The sequence below is a fragment of the Ranitomeya variabilis genome, chromosome 2, assembly GCF_051348905.1.
Source record: "Ranitomeya variabilis isolate aRanVar5 chromosome 2, aRanVar5.hap1, whole genome shotgun sequence".
NCBI lineage: Eukaryota > Metazoa > Chordata > Amphibia > Anura > Dendrobatidae > Ranitomeya > Ranitomeya variabilis.
The window spans coordinates 29,832,947-29,841,874 of NC_135233.1; positions in this window are offsets into that span (position 1 = coordinate 29,832,947).

The window sequence follows — 8,928 nt, forward strand, 5'->3', positions numbered from 1 at the left end:
AACAATAAACAGTGATTGAAAAGGAAAAAACATCAGAGGCGGATATTGAGATTTTCTATGTATGCAATAACATTGTCATTTCCAGTGTAGAAATCATTCTGGTCACCAGTATAAGATCTGAGGGGACATTCCTCGACAATGTGCTGAATTGTTTGATGGTCAGCTCCACAGTCACAGGCAGGAGAGTCATATTTTCCCCACTTATGCATAAGATCTGCACAGACACCAAAGTTTGTTCTGATACAATTCAGAGTAACCCAGGTTTTCCTTGGCAGATTGAAGCCTGGTGGTGGATTTTGTAAGTGAGGAAACGTTTGAAGTTCATGGTCTACTGCACTGACCCAAAGTTCTCGCAATTTCTCTTCTAAATTGAAATCATGTTCATACAGGGTAATTGCGGTTCGGATGGGTGGATGTCTTGGTTTCAGTAACTGTATTTGAACATCTTGGATATTTTGATGTATTGGGTGATTTTCTTTATTCACTACTTTGGTGTATTCTTTAAGTAGGAGCTTTTGTCTTCTCAGGTTTGCAGGTTCGATATGGCTCAAGACAGGTAACCAGTAGATGGGCGTAGGTCGATTGCAGCATTTAGAAGGCAGGGAGAGGGGGCTTCCTCTCCCCTCTGATTGACTCCCCCGCGATGTCATCACGAGGGCCTGATTGATCATTGCCATGGTGATGTTGTCGGCAAGCCCCTTAGAGCATACTCAGAAAATGGTCTAAGTGGCTTGTGTCAGTACAGTACTCAGTGTTATAATGCTCTATAACAATAACCAGACTGCAAAAAGTGAAAGTCCCATAGAGGGACTAAGTAACAAAAGTATATATTAAAACAATCACGAAATATATATATATATATATATATATATATATATATATATATATATTATTATTATTATTTGTATACATTTTTACTTAATCTTTCTATCTCTCTATATAATGGGTTCCTCTAATTTGTATTTTTATGTACAAAAAAAAAAAAAGTACACATTTGGTATCACCGCAATCACCCTATCAAACTGTCTCACTACTTAACTCCTTCAGTGAACACCTTGAAAAAAAAATGGGGCAAAAATCTATGCTTTATAATCATACCGCCTAACAAAAAGTGAAAGAAAACGCAATAAAAAAAGAATGTAAAATAAAAATGGTACCTCTAAAAACACCATCTTGTCCTGCAAAAAAACAAGCCACCATACAACTCAATCAGTGGAGAAATAAAAAAAGTTATAGCTCTCAGAATAAAGCGATGCAAACTTTTTTTTTACATAACATTGTTTTTGTGTAAAAGCGCCAAAACATTAAAAAAAATATATAAATTCTTTATCAATTTTACCACACATGGAATTGCATGAAACCCCCCAAAAAAACAATTCCTGCATTGTTGGTTTTCTTGATTCTGCCTCCCAAAAATCGGAATAGAAGGCGATCAAAAAAAGTTGTGACCGAAAATGGTACCAATAAAACTGTCAACTCGTCTAGCAAAGAACAAGCCCTCAGATGACTGTGGGCAAAAATACGGGAATGTGCAATGAGAAGGGTCTTTTAGTATGTGACAAGCCAAACATAAAAAACCCGATATAAATCTGGTAGAGCTGTAATTGCACTGACCTGAAAAATAAAGTTGTCTAATCAGTTCTACTACATGAGGAACGGCGTAAAAATTAAATAAAACCAATTTGTCACCAGCTGTTGATTTGTTCATTCTGCCTCCCAAAGATCGCAGTAAGGCTCGACACCCATTTATCCTGCACTCTAAGGTCAGCGCTTACATCGGGGTTTCTTTGTAAATCTCTGAAATATGTAATTCAGACGGAACCTCTGGTGGAAGATTCCCTATAATAAAGCAGATGGAGACACTGTGGACGCTGTCTGGCCTATGATTTGGCAGTGTCCGTCTTTTTAGGGTCAGCGGATTGGCCGCTGCAGATTCGCAGCAGTTTTTCATGTGTTTACAGTACCATGTAAACCTATGGAAAACAAAATCCGCAGTGCACATGCTGCAGAAAAAAACGCATGGAAACGCTACGTTGTTTATTCCGCAGCATGTCAATTCTTTGTGCTGATTCCACAGCGTGTTACACCTGCTCCATAATAGGAATCCGCAGGTGTAAAACCGCAGGTGAAATCCGCTGAAAGACCGCGGTAAATCTGCGGTAATTTCACAGGTAGTCCGCAGTGCGGGTTACCTGCGGATTTACCAAAATCAGTCCGGAAAAATTCCCAAGACTTTCCGCAACGTGTGCACGTAGCCTTAGGATTGCACAAAAGTGCCATCAGCCACAGTTTTGTGCACTTCTGAAAAGAACGACAATGCTGAACAGAGGCCAGACAGAGTCCAGAGTAACTCTGCTGCCTCATTCTAGTGAATGAATCCCTTGGGGGTTTCATCTAAATCACGTCACTCAGATTTAAATGGAAACCCCAATAGAAGTGCTCAGCGTAGAGTGTCGGATAAATGTGATCCAAGATGTGATGTAAAATGTTCCCAACAAAAGCTTCAACTCAATCCACAAAAAAGCAAGCCCCACTGAGGTCTGTCATCTGTTAGTGGAAATATATGGGATGTCCACGTTACTGGTAGCACAGAGGCTCTGGAAAAGCACTATAGCGCCTCGCCTCCCAAAAGAAATTCAGCGAATTCTGCACTCTCAAATCCATATGCCCCCCTCCCTTCTGAGCCCCAGTGCGCCTAAACCTTATTTAGCATCCATATGTTTGGCATTTCTGTAGTGATTAGAGCCTGCCTAATGTACTGGTGACTACAGCATACTGGTCACTACAATAGTAGATTTGCAATTTTCACTCGGCAACATCCACTTTTTGGATGTTGTTTCTGGAAAACACCCATGGAGTCAAATTTATCACTACACCTGTACATAAATTCCCAAGGGTGTATCATTTCCAAATGGGGTCTCTTGAGGGGAGATTCTGCTTTTCTACCACTAAGGGGCTCTGTATATGGAGTCCGCAAACTATTCTAGGAAAATCTGCGCTCCAGGAGGTTAATAGTGCTCCTTCCTTCCCGAGTCTCGCTGTATGGCTAATCAATACTGTACAGCCACATATGGGGTATTTCCTCGTTGAGAAGGAATTGTGGGACATATTTTGGTGCCATTTTTATCCACTTCTTGTATGAAAATGCAAAATCTGGGGCTAAAACAAAATTTTGGTGGTAAAAATGTAGTTATTTTTTTCTTCACTGCCCAATGGTATAAAATTCTGTGACACACCCGTGGTGTCAATAAGATCACTGCACCCCTAGATGAATTCAATGAAGTGTAGTTTGTAAAATAGGGTCACTTATAAAGGGTTCTGATGTTCTGGCACCTCATGGGCTCTCCCAGTGGGTCATGACACCCGCAAACCATGACAAAATCTGCACTATAACATGGTGCTCCTTCCATTTTGAGCTTTGAACTGTGTCTGAAAAGTAGTTCCAGGATTACATGTATGGTATTGGCGTACTCAGGAGAAATGGCACAACAGATATCCATTTTTTCCTTTCAAAAAATTAAAAATTTTGGGCTAAAAACATTTTAGTGGTAAAAAGCTAATTACTCTTTCTTCACCACCCAATGGTATAAAATTCTGTGAGACACATGGGGTGTGAACATGCTCACTGCACCACGCTATGAATTAATTGGGGGAGGGGCGGGGGAGTGGTGAGTTTGTAAAATGTAGTCTCTTATGTGGGGGGACCGTTCTGCTGTTCTGGCACCTCAGGAGATCTGCCAATGTAACATGGCACCCTCAAACCATTCCAGCAAAATCTGATCTCCAATATGGCGCTTCTTCCCTTCTGAGCTGTGCACTGTGCCTCAAAAGTAGTTTTTAACCACATATGGGGTAATTGTACTCAGGAGAAATTGGACAACAAATTTGGGGTTCCATATTCTCATGCTATCCTTGTGAAAATGAAAAAAGTTGAGGTTGAAACAGTTTTTGTTTGAAAATTTAAAAAAAATAGGGATTTTTGTGTACTCACTGTAAAATCCTTTTCTCTGAGCTACTCATTGGTGAACACAGGACTGTGGGTGTATGCTGTTGCCACTAGGAGGCTGACACTAAGTTCATACAAAGAAAGTTAGCTACTCCTCTGCAGTATACACTCTCCTACTGGCTCCTAGAGAACCAGTTCAGTGCAAAAGCAGTAGGAGAACATTAACAACATATAAAAGTACATGTCAAACTAACGAAAAAACACCAGCCATTAGGCTAACAGGGTGGGCGCTGTGTCCCCCACCCAATGAGGGGCTCGGAGAAAAGGATTTTACGGTGCGTACACAAAAATCCCTATTTCTCCTTTGCCTCACTGGGGGACACAGAACTGTGGGACGTCCTAAAGCAGTCCCTGGGTGGGAAAACAACAGAAAACATCAGGCTTCACATAACAACTGCCTAGATGTGCGCCACCGCAGCCTGCAGAATTCTTCTGCCCAGCCCCGCTTCAGCTGAAGCTTGGATAGGAACATTATAGTGCTTTGAAAGAGTATGTAGGCTGGACCAAGTCACGGCTTTACATACCTGCTCCACCGACGCCTGATGCCGAATGGCCCAGGAAGCATCCACTGACCGAGTGGAGTGCGCTCTGATCCCCACTGGGATAGGCTCACCTCTGATGCGGTAGGACACCTGAATGGTGGACCGAATCCACCTTGCTATCGTGGCCTTTGAAACGGCTAGGCACTTCCTGTGCCCCCCCAGGTAGCACGAACAAAGAATCCGACCTTCGGAAGGATGCCGTCCTCGATACGTACCTTCTCAAAGCTCTTACTAAATCCAGAGTATGGAGAGCCCTTTCCACCCTGTGGACTGGAGTCGGACAAAATGAAGGAAGAACAATGTCCTCATTAAGGTGGAAGGATGAGACAACCTTGGACAAAAAGGATGGGGGGGCCTGAGAACAACCTTGTCCTGATGGAAAATAAGGAAAGGCACCCGACAGGACAGCATCCAGCTCCGAAACCCGCCTGATTCATGATTGCCATGAGAAAAGCTACTTTCCAGGACAGAAAAGTGAGCGAAACGTCCTGAAGCGGTTCAAAAGGAGCTTCCTGTAAGACTCCCAAGACCAAGTTAAGGTCCCAAGGGTCTAAAGGCCTGCGATAGGGGGGGAAACATATGAGTAACCCCCTGAATCAACGACTTCACCTGAGGTTTTCTCGCAATCCTATGTTGGAATAAGACTGATATGGCAGATATCTGGCCCTTGAGCAAGCTGAGCGCCAGGTCTAAGTCCAGACCGGTCTGTAGGAATTCTAAAATGGAGAAATGGAGAGAAGACGAAGGGGAGATGTCCACGAGCTTTGCACCAAGCAAAAAATGTCTTCCAGGTACGGCGATAAATGCGTACTGACGCAGGCTTACAAGCACTGATCATTGTGGACGCGACCTGTTGTGAAAAACCAGCCTGGGTCAGAATCCAGGATTCAATGGCCAAGCCGTTAAACACAGGGCTGCTGAGTTCTGGTGGTAAATTGGCCCCTGGGAGAGCAAATCTGGACGATCCGGCAGTCGCAGGGTATGTCGGCGACGAGGCACACCAACTCTGCGAACCACACCCGGCGTGACCAATCTGGAGCAACCAGGATCACTGGAACCCCTTCTGCTTTGATCTTTCTGATGACTCTCGGAAGAAGCGGCAGCGGGGGAAAAATGTACGGAAGACGGAACTGTCACCATGAAAGAACCAGAGCATCCACTCCTATGGCGCGATCGAGCTATGAACCTGGAGACCTTGGCGGTCAGTCTGGACGCCATCAGATCGACATCCGGGGTCCCCCAACAAAGACAGATCTGTTGGAAAATATCCGGATGAAGTTCCCTCTCCCCCGAAGCGAGATCCTGGCGGCTGAGGAAGTCTGCCACCCAGTTTTCCACACCTGGTATGTGTACTGCTGAGATTACTAAGTGGTTTCTCTCTGCCCATCGAAGAATGCGAGATACCTCGCACATGGCCACCCTGCTGCGGGTACCCCCTTGATGGTTGATGTATGCCACGGCTGTGGCGTTGTCCGATTGAATTCGGATGGGGTGACCCGCTAGGAGATAATGAAACTGCAGTAGCTCTAGCCATAACATAGGAGGGAGGGGAAGTGTAGAACGCTCACCACGTTGCCAATTTCAAGTCCATATGTCAGCCGGGATCCATCCTGAGGGTGCCGCACCCATTGGTGATCATAGTAACATAGTTAGTAAGGCTGAAAAAAGACATTTGTCCATCCAGTTCAGCCTATATTCCATCATAAATCCCCAGATCTACGTCATTCTACAGAACCTAATAATTGTATGATACAATATTGTTCTGCTCCAGGAAGACATCCAGGCCTCTCTTGAACCCCTCGACTGAGTTCGCCATCACCACCTCCTCAGGCAAGCAATTCCAGATTCTCACTGCCCTAACAGTAAAGAATCCTCTTCTATGTTGGTGGAAAAACCTTCTCTCCTCCAGACGCAAAGAATGCCCCCTTGTGCCCGTCACCTTCCTTGGTATAAACAGATCCTCAGCGAGATACAGTGGGGCAAAAAAGTATCTAGTCAGTCAGCAACAGTGCAAGCTCCACCACTCAAAAAGACGAGAGGCGTCTGCAATCCACATCATAGGTAGACCTCAACCACGGGAGACAAACCGAGAAAAAAAAATCCAGAAAATCACACTGTCTGCCTTTCCACCATTTCACCTGCACCCTACGGTGGAAAACAAGCATTTGGTCAGAAACAAAACATCATCTCAATACTTTGTAAAATATTACAAAGTATTTATAAAAGATTTATAAAAGATCACAAGCAAAGGAAAAAAAGAGAAAAGGGAAATCCACCGACACGTCCAACAGGAGAATAAAAGTTACTATTAGAAAAAACGTTAAAACATGATAAAAAATGAAACCTCAGAAACCTGACGCGTTTCTGGTGTATACAACACTGTTGTCCTATAAATAAGGGTGTTATATACACCAGAAACACGTCAGGTTTCTGAGGTTTCATTTTTTTATGTTTTAAAGTTTTTTCTAATAAATAGTAACTATTATTCTCCTGTTGGACGTGCCGGTGGATTTCCCTTTTCTCTTTCTTTCCTTAGCTCTAGCCATATCGCTCAGATTTCCAAGACATTGATTGGAAGTTTTGATTCCTGAGATGACCAGCGGCCCTGAGCGGTGTTGTGATGAAAAATTGCTTCCCAGGCCAGAAGACTGGCATCAATAGTCACCACTAGCCATTGAACCGAGAGAAAGGACTTCCCCTGGTTGAGGGAAGAACTCAATGTCCACCATCTGAGAGTCTGCCTGACCCTCAGGGATAGGCGGCACCGGCAGTCGAGGGAGAACGGGTTCCTGTCCCAAGCTGCTAGAAGAGCATGCTGTAGGGGACAGAGGTGCATCTGTGCGAAAGGAACCGCTTCCATTGCCGCCACCGCTAGACAGTGGTGAAGCAGTGGGGGTTGCACGGATGCCAAAATGGAGGGTGCCTCTGCATCCAAGGGGTTTAATCCTGGTGGACAGGGCTGGTTGTCCGGCATTAGGCCTGGCTGCAGGAGACGATACGTGGAGTCGACACTCCACGTGCTCGCCTGTTGTTGGTTCGGGGAGATCGGAGCCTTGAAAGGATCTGTCTCCCCTTCATCCAGGTCAAAAATCTTAAGAGTTAAAAGTTAAAATAAAAAATGATATTGGTTTGAATAGCAGACCCGTGTGCCTCTTACGGACACGCCTTACGGCTCTAGGAGCCAGTAGGAAGGTGTATACTGCAGAGGAGCTAACTTTCTTTTGTATTAACTTAGTGTCAGCAGCATAACACCCACGGTCCTGTGTCCCCCAATGAGGGGAAGGAGAAAATTCAATTTTCACAGTTCAATGTTGTAAATTTCTGTGAAGCACCTGGGGGTTCAAGGTGCTCTTGACACATCTACATAAATTCCTCGAGGGGTCTGGTTTCCAAATGAGGGTCACTTATGGGGGATTTCTACCGTTTAGGCACATCAGGGGCGCTTGAAACGCGTCATGACACCCGCAGACCATTCCATAAAAGTCTATGATCCAAAACATCACTCCTTCCCTTTCGAGTCCAGCCGTGCGCCCAAACAGTAGTCTTCTTCCACATATGGTATATCTGTGTACGCAGGAGAAATTTGACAACAAATTTTGGGTTCCATTTTCTTCTGTTATCCTTGCGAAAATCCAAAATTTGGGGCTAAAACAACATTTTTGTGGGAAAAATGTGACTTTTCATTTTCTCAGGTCACCGTTATAATATTGTGAAGCACCTGGGGGTTCAAGGTGCTCACCACATATCTAGATACATTCCTTGAGGGGTCTAGTTTCCAAAATTTTGTGCAAGAAACTCTCTGGTTTAAGGGCATAAAAATTTTCCCTAAATTTCCGATAAATGCAAATCATATCAAATTTTTACCACTATCATGATGTACAATATGTCAAAAAAACACAATCTCGGAATCAATAGGATCCATTGAAGCATTCCAGAGTCATTACCTCAAAGTGACACTGGTCAGAATTGGGAAAAAAAAAAAATTGGCTTGGGGTGAAGGAGTCGACCTCCTACAAATTTTCCTTTTAGTTTGGTTTTGCAGTGGGTGTCATCATGTAAATGGTATGGCAGCTCCTTCAGTGGGTTGAAACTCTACTGGTTAATGTCTTAATACATATATTTTTTTTTTAATAGTTTTCCCAGCCGTTTTTTCCCCAACCTAATATGTGACCCATCTGTTGTCACCACTAGGGGGAGCTTTCTAACCCACCATATAGTAATTACACACAGTTGACAGTGACCTTCCCTTAGTGCCGGCTGCAGACATCCCACATGTGATCCTTGTGCTTTGCAAATTATTGATATCGTACAGACCAAAGTGGCGATTTATTATCACTTCAAGAGCGGCATTCACAATTCTGCTAATTGCATCAAGTAATA